A 15,530-nucleotide genomic window follows, 5' to 3' on the forward strand; every position below is an offset into this window, starting at 1 on the left:
GTAAACATAAAGCTATCACAATAGTTCCAAACCGACAAATAGAAAAATAGGAATATATGAATTAATATGGAAAATAGGGTAATTTTCTAACATATTTTAGTGAAATTATATAATCAGGCAAATGGAAATTCAGTCTACAGATTTGCTGTGGCAGGGGGATTATATTACGGTTTACACAAAAATAAATCAAAACATAAACCTCATAACACTCAGGAAAAGGGCCTAGGTTGATAGGGCAACGATTATAGAATCTTAATTATTTCCTATATCCATGATGAATGATTTCTTTTAAAACGAATTATTCCCAGTAAAATATTATTACAACATTTCACAAAAATAGAACAGACTCAGTATAATAGATCATAAACATAAACAAATGAAGTATCTGAAAGAATCATATACTAATTAAATTACATTAATATATGGTTTGACAGATACATTTAAGTAATGTAAAATAATGTTTACATTCGGGCTAGTAACATCATTATTTTAAATTTATAATCCTTACCCTCTCTGTTCTAATATTCGTGCATTATTTAATATGTTTGAACCAGCTGTGTGGAATTGTGAAATCAAAATTCATTTGACAGTTAGTTCTGGTTGTTTACATTTTTAAATTTATTAAATTTAAATTAGGTGAACCGACATATTGGCCCTCTGATCGTCAAAAAATACCAAAATACCAGACCTTCTTGATTTTTTCGTTACGAAAGGTGTATCCCGAGATTGTGTGACAATCGAGCAATCTCTCTGGACCTTTCCTCAGACCACTCACCTGTAATTTTAACGATCGCTTCAACTGTTATATACAAAACCTATTCCACCACATTTATGTAACAAAAATACAGATTGGAATTATTTTCGTGAATTAATGGATCAAAATTTAAAGATTTCTGTGTGTTTAAAGAACGAAGAAGATTTGAATCTTGTTGTTGAACATTTCAACAAAACAGTTCAAGACTCCGCTTGGAGAGCAACTCCGGAATAAGCTAAACTCTAGAGATCAGACGGATAAAAGAAATCTAAACAGGGCTACTCAACAACTAAAAAGGTTACTGTTTAAATTAAACAATGACAGATTTCAAGATTTCACATCAAACCTTTCTCCATCTGAAGCTAGTGACTACTCCCTTTGGAAAGTTACAAAAAACTTAAAACGTCCACAAATTTGCATTCCACCTATTCTAAAAGAAGACGGTTCTTGGGCCAAAAACAACATCGAGAAAGCAGATGTCTTTGCTTCATACTTCAAAGAAGTGTTCAAACCATATAATATAAATTCAAACGTTTAACAAGAAATTTTTTTATTCCTCGATTCTCCAAATCAACTTGATTTACCGATAAAATTGTTTACACCATCCGAAGTAGATAAAGTAATAAAAGACGATTTAAACGGCAAAAAAGCCCCCGGTTATGATCTGATAACAGGTAAAGTGTTGAAAGAGCTGCCTAGAAAAGGAATAGTATTCCTTACAGTACTTTTCAATGCAGTTTTACGCCTCGAATACTTCCAAATACAGTGGAAGGTTTCACAAATTTTGTTATTCCGAAACCTGGTAAACCTTTAAATCAAGCATCCTCGTATCGGCCTACATCTCTTCTTCCCGTGGTTTCAAAAGTTTTTGAAAAACTTTTTTTTAAAAGACTCCAAATTATAATTGACGAAAAAGAATTGAAGCCTTCCCATCAGTTTGGATTCCGCCGAAAGCATTCCACCGTTGAGCAAGTGCATAGAATAGTTAATGTAATCAAGGAAGATCTTGAAAATAAACGTTTTTGTACATCTGTTTTTTGGACGTAGCCCAGGCGTTTGATAAAGTCTGACACACAGGACTATTGTTCAAAATTAAAACTTTGCTGCCCCATACACACTATGGAGTGTTGAAATCGTATTTGTCCAAACGCTTTTTTCAAATTAAATATCAAGATGTAGTTACAGATGTGCATGAAATTGAATCAGGTATACCGCAAGGCAGTGTTCTTGGACCTATTTTGTATATTTTGTTCACGTATGACCTTCCAAGTACTCAGGGTATTACAGTTGCAACATTTGCAGACGACACTGCTTTTTTGTCATCAAATCAGGATCCTATTCTAGCATCATCAAACCTTCAGGCTGCGTTACACGATTTGTCTCAGTGGCTACAGAATTGGAAAATTAAAGTAAATGAAACAAAATCCGTTCAAGTTACATTTACTATGTCTACAAGAACTTGCCCCCCAGTAACATTGAATAATGTAATGCTTCCACAACAATCCAACGAAGTTAAGTACCTTGGTATGCATCTCGACAGACGGCTTACATGGCATTCACACATTTGGAACAAACGACTTCATTTAAATTTAAAAACAAACAAACTAAATTGGCTTATTGGTCGAAATTCAAAATTATCTGTTGAAAATAAATTACTTTTATACAAAACTATATTGAAACCTATTTGGACCTCGGTATCCAACTCTGGGGAACCACTTCAAACTCGAACATAAAAATAGTTCAACGATTTCAATCTAAAACACTAAGAAAGATTTTACAAGCATCTTGGTTTGTCACAAATAAAGTTATTCATCAAGATACAAAATTACCCTATGTTAGAGAAGAAATAAAAAAAACGAAGTGAAAAATATCAAAGAAAATTAGAAATCCATCCAAATTTCCTGGCAGTTAACCTCCTCGATAATAGTGAAGCTACATATAGGCTCAAAAGAGTTAATCCAATAGACCTTCCAAATCGTTTTTAGTTAATTTTTTTGTATATTAGTGCACTTGATGGAGTGTATCTAACCCATGTTAAAATGGTCATGAAATTTACTTATTGTTCTAGTATAGAATGGATTGTAAATAAATACTTGTTAAAAAAAATTTAAATTTTGTAGGTTCGCTCTTGTTACCATGGATACCATCAATCAATATTTTAAAATCTCTCACCTCAAATTTTTGAAAGCCCACGGGGCAGAGCCCTAGGACAATAACGAAGAGGGAATAGTTGTATAATATATATCCTCGGAGCTGTAGCTTCATTTGCGTGCGATTTGAGCCCAGTCGGTTCAGTTCTTTTTGAGATTATCTCATACAAACACACAGACACACACACACACTGACACCACCTCTTCTTTATAGTAGTATAGATAGATAGATAGATTACTATTATAGTATTATATATTGTCTGTGCTATGGCTAAAATACGTTTTTATTACTGTATCAGCTGGAGACACTCTCTGAATATCTGCTTCAACCATTTGTTGTCAAACATTGATCTCGTAAAACAGTGAAATTATTTTTCGTATACACTAATAGAGCAAGGTTTGTACTAAAAGAAAACCTTCTTTTAGTTTAAAAAATACATGTTTCACAGGAAACAATTTTAACCATTGTAGTAACACCATTATAGCTTAAAAAGTTGAAAGTGATAGTTCACATAATATTTAGCACATTTGACGGATAAACCTTTTTTGAATTCGTCATATTATAAGTGTATGAAAATTCATATATCTGTGTATCAATATCTACTTATCTCATTCCTGTTCAATGGAAGTTAAATGCAATTTCAATGATACCGGTATTTAAATAGGAAGTCTTACAGCTGTTATAAAACTGTGCATACATTTTATCTTACGAGTGAATTCGCTACCAAATTGATATAGTACGACAATTCTATTCTACTGCAGTACTTAGAATTCTACCACTACTCACATTAAACCTACCATATTTACTTTTGGTCTAGTGATTAATTTATTGTATTAATCATACAATATAGTGAATAGTGTAGTCATTTATTTATCTCGTTTCTATGACATATCTCTATTTTGTAGAAATCAATTATGCAATCATAACAACAGAAATACTGCACCATTACATTTTACGGTGACATAGTATTTATTTTACATATAAAAATTTTAAGCTAATGCAATAATTAGTTCAATTAGAACCATTGAATATTGAATAATTTAAACATTAATCGAAGACGAAGCGGTTGACAACTTTCAAACAGTTGACTAGGCCTAGTTGCCTTCAATAATTGCAATGCGAACTGTATGCACTGAGGTCGGCAAAGAGTGTTCACAGTGTGCAGGCACTTTGGACGTCGAGGCACTTGGACGTCGTGCAACAGTCAAATATTGATTGGACGTCGTGGCACTTGGACGTGTGCAACTGGCAGAGGCTTTGGACGTGGTGCAAATGATACTTTTTTACAATTCTACAGTGCGCTGTTTCACGACGTCCAAGTGCCACGACGTCCAAAGCTTGTAGAAACACTATATTTTTGGCAGTTACTGTACTTTTGGACGTCGTGGCACTTGGACGTCGTGCAACAACTCAAAAATTATGTTTTGGACGTCGTGGCACTGAAAAAATATTATTGGACGTCGTGGCACTTGGACGTCGTGCAACACTCCCCACGGACCACTGGTATCGCAAACCAATTTCCAAGAAAAAGTATCGCGCCCGCTCCAGTATCGCACGGAGTATCGCTCTGGTGTGTGCAGGGCTTGATTTGTTTTTGTTGTTGCTATTTTGCAAAATATTCTTTTTTTAAATGATGGGGAAACCGAGTAAAGTGAGGTGATATTCTGAAAGAAAATTTAATTTCCTATAAATTGGTATGCATTTATGAGTCTAGTTGCTAAAAGGCATTTTTCACCCAAACCTGAAAGTAAGGTCCACCCAATGTTTTTTTAGTTTTTCTGTTTCTTTAAGACCTACATAATTCAAATCTGCAGGGTGCCACTTTGTCACCCTTGAGCAAATTGAAATATTCAAAATGGCACCCAAGATGGCTTAAAAACTGTATATTTGCTGTATTTTTCCCTATAGAAGAGACAGGATAATCATTTTTTGTGTCTAATTTCATGTTTTAAGGGTCAGAGAATACCAATAATTTATTATCTTAGTAATAAAATATATATTTTTGCTATAAAAGTTAATAAGATGCTGGTGAAAATTGAAAAATGCCGTTTTATTTCAATTCCATATAATTTTTCAAAATGATATACCACATGCATTTTTATGAACATTTTTGAACAAAATTGACTTGGTACCAATGCTGATATTTATTCGGTGGTTAGTACTTCATTTCGATATGTAACGCGTTTTTGGCCGCCATCTTGAATTGCCATATTGCATATAAATAGAATATTTTAAACATGATGATAGTGTTGTGACACATCAATTTAAACTAGATTTTCACGCTGATTTCAATTATGAAATCCGTTTATGTAACATATTTTTTTTCATTTTGAAGATATATTCAAATGAAATTCCATCCCATACATTTCTAATGGACGTTTCGTACTTTGAACAGTTAAAAAAAAATAATTTCCTACATCTCCAGTTATTGTTAACGCTTGCGATTTGTTCTAGCCTTAAAATATTCATTGATGTAAGGGCTTTCATTTGAGCTAATGCCCATTAAAAACGGATGAGTTTGAGACCAGCTACGAACCACAATGCAATATTAAATTGACCTTTTTAGTAATAAGTTGTTATTAAAAGATATATATCTCGAGTTGTTAATACGTTACCAAGTTCTTTCTGGTCTGAAACTACTCAGTAAACGTATGGCTTTAATATTCACTAAATAAAATCTGACTAATTTAAATGAGATGTGGACTTTTATTTAAAATTAGATAATTTTTATTTTGAAAATTTTCTTTAGTTAAAGACATTAATACCCAATTCTAAATCGAACACTAAACGATGAACATGGCTGTTCGGTCGATGGAGGCGAGGCTTTATAAGGCTCATTATTATAATAAAATTAAACATCAGAATCTCATCTTTTCATTTGTATACAAGTTACAAAGTCTTACTTTAATACAAAATAGATACATACATAATGAATTAATTTATATGTTTTCAGAATGTTTGATTCGTTTAAAAGGTTTTTGTTGTTAATTATGTTAATTGCATTTTTCTAAACAACGGCAAACGCTAAAAAAAATGTAAAAGCTAGTTTTGAAGGTCATTGTATTAATGGAAATATCCATAATGCCAAGGCATAATGTTACTCATATTATTAATATTAACAAACATTTAATTAGTTGCGCTCGCCACAAGGGCTCCTCACAGCCAGTGATGTAAGATCGATATGTTCTGTGCTCGTACTCAGGGCTAGAGATATACATATACATATATACATACATGTATATCTCTAGCCCTGGCTCGTACTGCTCGATGTCCAAGGGTAGATAAGTTTGACGCTGCGCGTGCGTAGGTGCGGAGTCGTGTCTTTAGTAGTAGTAGTTTGTTTACACGATGCTTTCAGAAAGGCACGCATAATGACCCCGCGCTACCCGCCCGTCCACATCACCTTCCCCCCAAAGGCTATCCCCCAAAACGGAACAACACCTAGGGTGATGAAGACTCTTAAACTTTAGTATAAAATGAATTGAAGTGCACAACCTTTTATAAGATATCAGTAAATACCCTGTTTAATTATAATAATTTATGAACCAATCATTATGACGCAACGTCATCCTATTGTTTTGGGGCTCGTCGTCCGCGAGCAGCGGCAGGTGGCTGTTGCCAACCTCCCAACGAAAATTCCCAGTTAATCCCTGCTCTTGAGCGACGGCCAGCGTTGGTCTCGGCTAAGCTTGATCTCGGCTAACGCTCTATGTCGTGAACCCATTTTTTGACCGTCGGTTAAAATTGGTCGAGATCAACGATAACCGCGGGCCACGAAACCCCGTATTCGTGAACCGCCTCTAAAAATACTATTTGATCCTGTTAAAACAGTTTGTAATATTTTATAAAATTATAAGTTAACACTTCAGTTAGTTTTGTGATATCATTCGTACAGATTTATTAAAGTAGCCATATGAAGTGTATTTGTGTTCATGGTTCAAATGGGGTAGGCCTACTTCAAAGCTAAATTTCTGTGTGTCTGTCTGCCTGTCTGTCTGTCTGTAACACTCAAGATGGAATTTTACGCAATCTTCTCCGAGAGTACGGAAAACGAGAGTACCTATCAAGATCCAAGTCATTTAAATGTATTCACTGGATTGGCGAGAGTGTCTTTATCACAACTAACTGACACCCCCAATGTCAAGGAATTCCAGCTGCTTTAACAGTTTTGAAATAAAATCATACTAGTGTACCTGTTGCTCGAATTCGAGCAATTGCGAAGCATTACAGGCGACTCAAAGATTATGGAAATACTCACGATCTACACAACAGTTAGATATAATCAAAATCCTTTGTAAATATCTTATCTTTTTTCAAAAAGCTTATCTTGTTTTTTTTAGTGTTTTCTACAAATTTTTCCCTCTCATAGCCGCATTAGGTTGTCTATGACAACGATTATAAAATGAAAAAAAAATATTTCTATTTCTTCTACTTGGTTGTGTTCTACCTATGACGTTTTCTATGTTTCCATTGTTTGCAAATCGATTATTTCAATGATTGCTCAAGAAATGTAGAACAGTGTTAATTCAGTTTTATTTTTAGCCCATATCAAATTGTCCAGGATTTCTCGCTCTATTCCATTGTAATAAGTAATTACACCAACCCAAGTTTCGTCTACAGATGCAATATGCCAACGAATATCACCTAAGTACAATCTCCAAGAAGTAGTAATAAAGGCAGAAACCAACCCATACAATAGATATAAGTTAACTCCAAATGAAATAATTTTAAGAGTTACTGTGATATTAGGATTTTCCACTGATTTGGTAATAGAATAGAACATTATATTGCAAAACATGACACGATGCAGAAGAAAATCCAATTTAAAATCAGAAAAACCCATTGCAAATACTGTACTTCATTTTGACAAATTCAACAAATCACAATTTAAATATTAACAGCTGTTTCATTAAAAAGTAGTGTAGAATTATGCATATGGTCGTAATGTAAATAAATCTGAAGAGGCAACTTTAAAGGCTTCTGGGGCAGAGCCCCAAGGGAATTTACCTCATTCGTCTTTTGATGGCTCATCTATAGACCAAGACCTTTCTTTAGAGACCCCTTCCAAGTTTCTACGCCCAGCCGTTCTCTCAAATTAGCTGTGACAAAAACCCCGTTTTCCTCCATAAGAATAACATGGGATGGGAATTTAAAGGCCACTGGGGCAGAGCCCCAAGGGAATTCACCATGTTTCTCTTTTGATGGCTCATCTACAGACCAAGACCTTTCTTTAGACACCTCTACCGAGTTTCTACACCCAGCCATTCTCTCAAAATAGCTATGACAAAGAAAAACAGTTTCAAATTAATATATGATTTTATTTCAAAACTGTTAAAGCAGCTGGAATTCCTTGACATTGGGGGTGTCAGTTAGTTGTGAGAAAGACACTCTCGCCAATCCAGTGAATACATTTAAATGACTTGGATCTTGATAGGTACTCTCGTTTTCCGTACTCTCGGAGAAGATTGCGTAAAATTCCATCTTGAGTGTTACAGACAGACAGACAGGCAGACAGACACACAGAAATTTAGATGAGACTTGTTTCGGCTTCTTTAATGTATAAAACGAAAAATAACCTAAAAATTTATGATTCTGAGCAATGTACAGACAAAACTCTAATTTTATTTATATATATAGATAATATGTGAAGCCGTATTTTGTTAACCCTACTCCTCAATTGTTTGTGGACCAATTTCAATGTTTAAGGTGTAAAAAGATTCGTCTCAATATGTAGTTTTTGCAATAAGGTTTTAGAACTTTAAAATGTCTACTCTTAAGGGCGTGAGACCCTCTCAAAGGTCGGGTTTTCCCCATAAGAAATACATAGAACTAACTTAAAAAATACCCCTGCCGCAGCAAACCTGCCGTCTAAGCAAATTTCCATTTGGCTGAATTGTTTTTCAATTGATCTATTTAAATAACATTAGGTTTAACGAGTACCTAGGTTTGCTGTTACAAGGAATCTAATAAAGTGTGTGTTTTAAGTAAAATAATTATTTATTGCTTAGTATAAAATGAATATATTTGCCAAGTTTGATCAAAAGATATCCATAAACAAGCAAACTACAACATTTTACAAGACACATGAAATACACAAAAAATATTTAAATAACACGAATTGCGTCATGACGCAACATCCACCGGCGCCTGTCTCGTGTGTTCGTCACTTGGCCAAGTTTGTAAATTTGTGTTATTTAAATATTTTTTGTGTATTTCGTGTGTATAGACATATTTATTTCGACAAGTTCATCTATGAATGAATGCTGTTTTATCTAACGTTCTACCAACAACCTGAAGATGTACCCTAGCGGTATGAAACAGCTGTAGTTGCACTAACTACACACGGATCGTTTGACGCAAAAAGGTAACATTAACTATTTTTATATTTAAATTAATTATAAGTAGTGAGACTTTTTATTTATTTTTCATACTATTGAATGTACATCATAACAAACCACAAGAAAAGAGGTCTGACTAATGTTTTTAAGAGAAAGGTGAAACATTTTGTTGGTGTAATTTCAATACATAAGAATTTATATTGATACTATTTATTGATACAGAGGTAATAACAACCTTCTATTTCAAGGAAGTCCCCAATGGCTAGAGTGCTGCAAAATTGCTCCCTAATTGTATGGGACTAATGCACCATGCATGGTTCACAAAGTCACCATTGAAGCATTGGACGAAACCATAGATAAAACAACAGTGTAGGAGTATACTCCTCTTGAGGAGTATGTATTTTATCTATGACAAAACATTGAAATATATTAGAAACAGCAAATAACCCCTATGGGGGAGGAACTGTGATGTTTTCTGGTGACTTTAGACAAACTCTGCCGGTTGTGGTGCTGACGAGATCAATTCATCTCTGAATCGATCCACATTGTGGCCAACCGTAGGATACCTCTCACTCACACACATTAAATATGAGAGCTGTTTCCCTGTTTGCATTGATCAACGTGGAGCTGAGGATTCAAATGAAGGTTATAGACCAGACGGAACATTAGACAATATATAAATAGGATAATAACCACATCTCCTTCACTTGGTGTTGTCAGATCACACGAAAAACTGATAACCAGTTTATTTCCAGAAGTTCATGAACTACTTACATGGATAATGCTTGGCTCTGTGATTGTGCAATTCTGACACCTAAAAACGAGTAAGCAACGCAGATAAACATTTAGACGATAGCTCTCTTCCACGTTAAAGAACGTACGTATAAATCAGTGAACACCGTCCTGAGAGAAGACGATGCTGTAAACTACCCGACAGAGTTTCTCCGTTTCTCGACTCAGTATCAGCACCCAGTTTGCCTGCCTATGAGCTCACCCTGAAGGTTGGAGCTCCAGTGATGCTGCTAAGAAACTTATATCCAGCAAAATTGTGTAATGGAATGCGTCTTCGAATTCATTGTCTCCAGTGATACATCATTTTAGCAGACATTTTCACAGGTTGTGGTGTTGGGGAATTGGTATTTATCCCGATAATTCCATTAATTCCTAGAAACTACCCGTTAAGAGTTCAAGTGGCTACAGTTCCCCATCACAGTTTGAAATCACAAGACCAGATGTTGCCCACAGCCAGGGCGGAACTGAGCGGATCAGCCAAGACTCTTGCTCCGGGGTGGTACACGGCCGCCTTTAACTCCAAGCCGCGGCCTGGGGCCCATTTCATAATAAAGTTACAAGTTACAACTTTTGGGTACACTTCCATAATTATCTGTTGGTACAAACAACCGAATGAGAATAACGATCGATAGATTGATTATTCGATAATTTGTTTGGTTAGTTAAGTAAGGTTAACCTTACCTAGCTAACCAAATGATATATCGAATAATCAATATTACTCATTCGGTTGTTTGTGCCAACAGATATGGAAGTGTACCCCAACTTTTTTACATTTTTCCTTCCACCATGGTTTTCAGCGTGTTTTCAGCAATAACAATAATTCATTTCATTCGTTTATTTCAACTGCACTGCATGGTTCGATTAATTGAGCAAAGCTCCTATACGTCGACTCTTATGCATTTCGTAATACGCAAACTCCTCCTAGACGGCTGAATCAATCGTTTTCAAATTTTGCATGGTGATAAAGACCATATCGGTGAGTGCCAACATCTATATGGCGTTAAAAAAGACTCTCAGGAATCCGCCCCACTAGGTCTCAAAGTTTCAATGTAATCCTTATGGAAGCAGTATTTTACACATAAACAAACAAAGACGTATGATCAGCTGTTGACTTTTGAATGCAGTAGATAAAGAAATAGCTGAGCATTATTCCACAGATATTAGAACATAAACCGTATGGATCATAAATATAATCAAATGACGACACTAGCTTGGGATCCGTGACGTAGGAAGTGGTTAAGGAAGTAGTAAATATGAGCAGTCTGGAGTGTGGGAACTGTTTGTGACGATTAGATTAAGGTATCTGCAATCCTAAAATGCCATGGGAAGGGAGGAAAACAGGTCCGCGACGTAGGAAGTGGTGAAGGTTAAAAGTTGTCAATGCAAGCTGTTCGGGGTATGGGATCTGTTTATTTCCATTGATTAAGGTATTTGCAATCCTATGATGCTATGAGAAGGGAGGGAAACAGGCCCGTGACGAAGGAAGTGGTGAAGGAAGTAGTAAAGGCAAGCAGTCCGGACTGTGGGAACTGTTTGTGATGATTAGATTGTATCTGCAATCATAAAATGCCATGGGAAGGGAGGAAAAAGGGTCTGCGACGTAGGAAGTGGTGAAGGAAGTAGTCAAGGCGAGCTGTCCGGAGTGTGGAAACTGTTTATGACGGTTAGATTAAGGTATCTACAATCCTAAAATGCTATGGGAAGGAAGGAAACAGGTCCGCGACATAGGAAGTGGTGAAGGAAGTAGTAAATGCGAGCTGTCCAGAGTGTGGGAACTGTTTATGACAATTAGATTAAGGTTTCTGCAATCCTAAAATACTATTGGAAGGGAAGGAAACAGATCCGTGACGTAGGAAGTGGTGAAGGAAGCAGTCAAGGCGAGCTGTACGGAGTGTGGAAACTGTTTATGACGATTAGATTAAGGTATCTTCAATCCTAAAATGCTATGGGAAGGAAGGAAACAGGTCCGCGACGTAGGAAGTGGTGAAGGAAGTAGTCAAGGCGAGCTGTCCAGAGTGTGCTGGGAACTGTTTATGACGATTAGATTAAGGTATCTACAATCTTAAAATTCCATGGGAAGAGAGAGAGGGAAACAGGTCCGCGACGTAAGAAGAGGTGAATGAAGTAGTAAAGGCTAGCAGTGCAGAGTGTGGGGAATGTTTGTGGTAAATAGATTAACGTATGGGCTAGAACCTGCTAAAATACTAAAATGCTATGGAAAGTGATGAAAACAGGTCCACGATGTAGGAAGTGAATTAGGAAGCAGTAAAGTATGAGCATAGTGTGAGAACCGTCTGTAGCAGTTAGATTAATGTATCTTCAATCCTAAAATGCTATGAGAAGGCGAAGGAAACAGGAGGCCCCACGACGTAGGAAGTGGTAAAGGAAGTAGTAAACGCTGGCAGTGCAGAGTAGGGGAACCGTTTGGGCAGTTAGATAAATGTATCTAATACTTAAATGCTATGAGGTTGAGAAGGGAAGGAAAAAGGTCTATGACGTAGGAAATGGTGAAGGAAGTAGTAAGGCTTGCAGTGCAGAGTGTGGGAACTGTCTTTGGCAATTACATTAATATATGTATTTGCAATCCTAAAATGCTATGGGAAGAGAGGGAAACAGGCCCACGTGCCGATTGGAACTCCTAATATTTTAATACCGTAGGGGGTGGTGAAGGAAGTAGAAAAGGTGAGCAGTGTTGAGTGTGGGAATGGATTAATATCTGCAATGCTAAAATGCTATGGGAAGAGACTGTAGACTAGACTAAAATGATTAGAAGCAAGCATTGATACATATTTCGCACGATTACTAGAAAAATACCGGTATGGATCATAAACATAAACAAAAAGACGTTTTTGGCCCGAAAATAAACATAATTTAACATTGCTTAAATGGAACTGCCAAAACATATTATGTTCAATGCTATTAGCATTGACTTTATATCTACTGTACACACTAGACTTCCTATTCAAACGGCTCAGCCATAATGATCGGATCTGAGCCAGAATCGGTGGTTCAGTTAGTTGGTCTGACCCTCCGAAAGACAGCGCAGCGCTCGGTAGTCGGTCTTAGATTGTTTCTTCGTGTAGATATAAAGTCAATGCATAGACTAACCGTCAATGCTATTGGTATAGGATTCGGGCCAACAACGTCATTTATGTTTATGATCCATACCGGTATTTTTCTAGTAATCGTGATATTTCGATACATGCAATCGTTTACAATAGAAATTTACAACTGAGTTGACAACAGCTGATTTTTACTCCATAGAGGCTAAAAACGATTTTTACTCCCTAAAGAGTAAATACCCCCGCCGCAGCAAACCTGCAGACTAAGCGAATTTCCATTTGACTGATTGGATTTACACTGAAATGTCTACTTACAAATATAACATTTATTCTTGATTTAAATAGAATTAGTTTAACAAGTACTTAGGTTTGCTGCATCAGGGAGGGTAAAACTGCTTTTTTTGTAAAATGTGAATAGTTAGTAAGAAATAAAAACATTTTCCAAATTTGATCAAGATATGTTCACAAACAAGCAAACTACAACAGTTTACTTATTCTCCATAAGAATAACATGGGAATTTTAAATTTAAAATTTTTTGGAATTTTCTCCTTAACCGTTAGGTGCATAATAACGCTTCAATATACTAAATTATTTGTTTTTTTAAGCTCTACAAAATGGTTTGGAAAGAAATTGCTAAATTTTATGTTTTTTGGGTCAAAAATGGGAAAAACCTATTTTTACCCCATAAAACCCCCCGTAAACCCCCGTTCCCATGGTCCGATCATGCTGGATCGCGAACTCGTTCGAATAAATGTACGTTTACACGTTTGTACCAAATTTCATCAAAATCGGATAATTTTTGCTCGAGTTATCGTGCTGACGGACACATATATATATATATATATATATATAAATATATATATATATATATGAATTTGAACGGATGGTGTTTTTGGCCTCTAGGGACCTCAAAACGAAAATAAAAATCGGTCCCACGTCCAGGTCTTACCATGAGTACCACGGTAATAGCTTATTCCCTATATGGGAAATTCGCTAAAATGCCCGCAACGCATGCATTAAAAACTACTGTTTTTACTGCAGTATGAAAAAAACAATGTAATATCATGAACCCTAGCTTGATGACTCCGCTCAATTTTGTGGATGCCTCTGCGAACGCCACCCATTGAGATATAGGTTATATTATTATAGCTCAGTGACGCCACCTAGTATTTTCATACACGTTGCAATGGAATGTACTCCATGAATCCTCCCAAGAGTATGGGTCTGACTGAAGGGAGGTACAAATGAGGCAAATTTAGTTCAAATTTCCTCCGTGAACAGCGCTGTATTAGAGAGCACAGCAGGCCATGACGTCATCGTTGATTCGGTCGAGTACTCGAGTCGTCAGTCGCCAACTATCGATATAATCGATAGATCCTACTACAATCGATATTTGCCCATCGTAGTCGTACGTTTTTACGTTTACGTCATCGTAATCGGTAATCGGACTGGTTGGTTTGTGGTTATGTTACGACAGACACTTGAAAAAAATTGACAGTGTGTTGTGTATATGTATATGGAATATACCGCGAAATCCCTCACTATCGAAACATACTCATACTGTATTAAAATAAATGAAAATTAATCAGTTTGAGTGTTCTTTATCCAAGGTGTTAACTATACCATGCTTATACTCTATTTACAAAAACATTGCCAAACTTAGACTCAGGGGCTTCCATGAAATAAGATCAATCATTTATCAATTATGTTAAATATACCGGTTGAAATAGAAATCTTTAGCTTGAAATGATTGGTTAACTTGGCAAAAAATGGTTTATTTAGGTCCCTTTTTCGTTTAGCTTTTAAAGACTGGTTCAAAGGCATTCATTTTCATTACGGTTCCAAAGCCAATTTATATTAACTTAGGCCAGTTTCTGTCTTGGAGTTAATTTTTAAGAATGCCATTAATAAATCAGCACTATTGGTAATTTAAAGCGGACAAGTCTTGCTTTTTTTATTAAGTTGTATCCTCCCAATAAAGAATTTTGAATAATGTATAGGTAGGCTACACCTAACGTACCTAATCGAAGGCAAGCTATAACGGGTAGGCTACTATAATATTCCTGTACAAATAATTTCATTTGGTCAAAGATGGTGTCAAGATTTACCCAGGGATGTAAATCTCACCAACCTTTCCACCAGAATAATGATATAGGCCTAGTGCAAGATAACAACAATCCTAAATTGAAAACAATAATAGACCCCAACTAATTTGTATGAGTCACAATAGATCCAAAAAACTTACCTTAACTTTGAAAAAAAATTTGGCATAAAATAGTTTCAAACTGTAGTTTTTGGAATAAAAAGGATCAACGAAATTGCAGGAAAAGATCCGGCACTTACACAACATATCATCCTCTCTTCGCTTCTCACGTCAGATTTGACATTACCAGTACATTACTTTGTTAGATAAAATATATTATTAAGTCTAA

Source organism: Macrosteles quadrilineatus, unplaced genomic scaffold (assembly GCF_028750875.1).
Source record: "Macrosteles quadrilineatus isolate MER2022 unplaced genomic scaffold, UCM_ALF_1.0 Scaffold_13__1_contigs__length_4303367, whole genome shotgun sequence".
NCBI lineage: Eukaryota > Metazoa > Arthropoda > Insecta > Hemiptera > Cicadellidae > Macrosteles > Macrosteles quadrilineatus.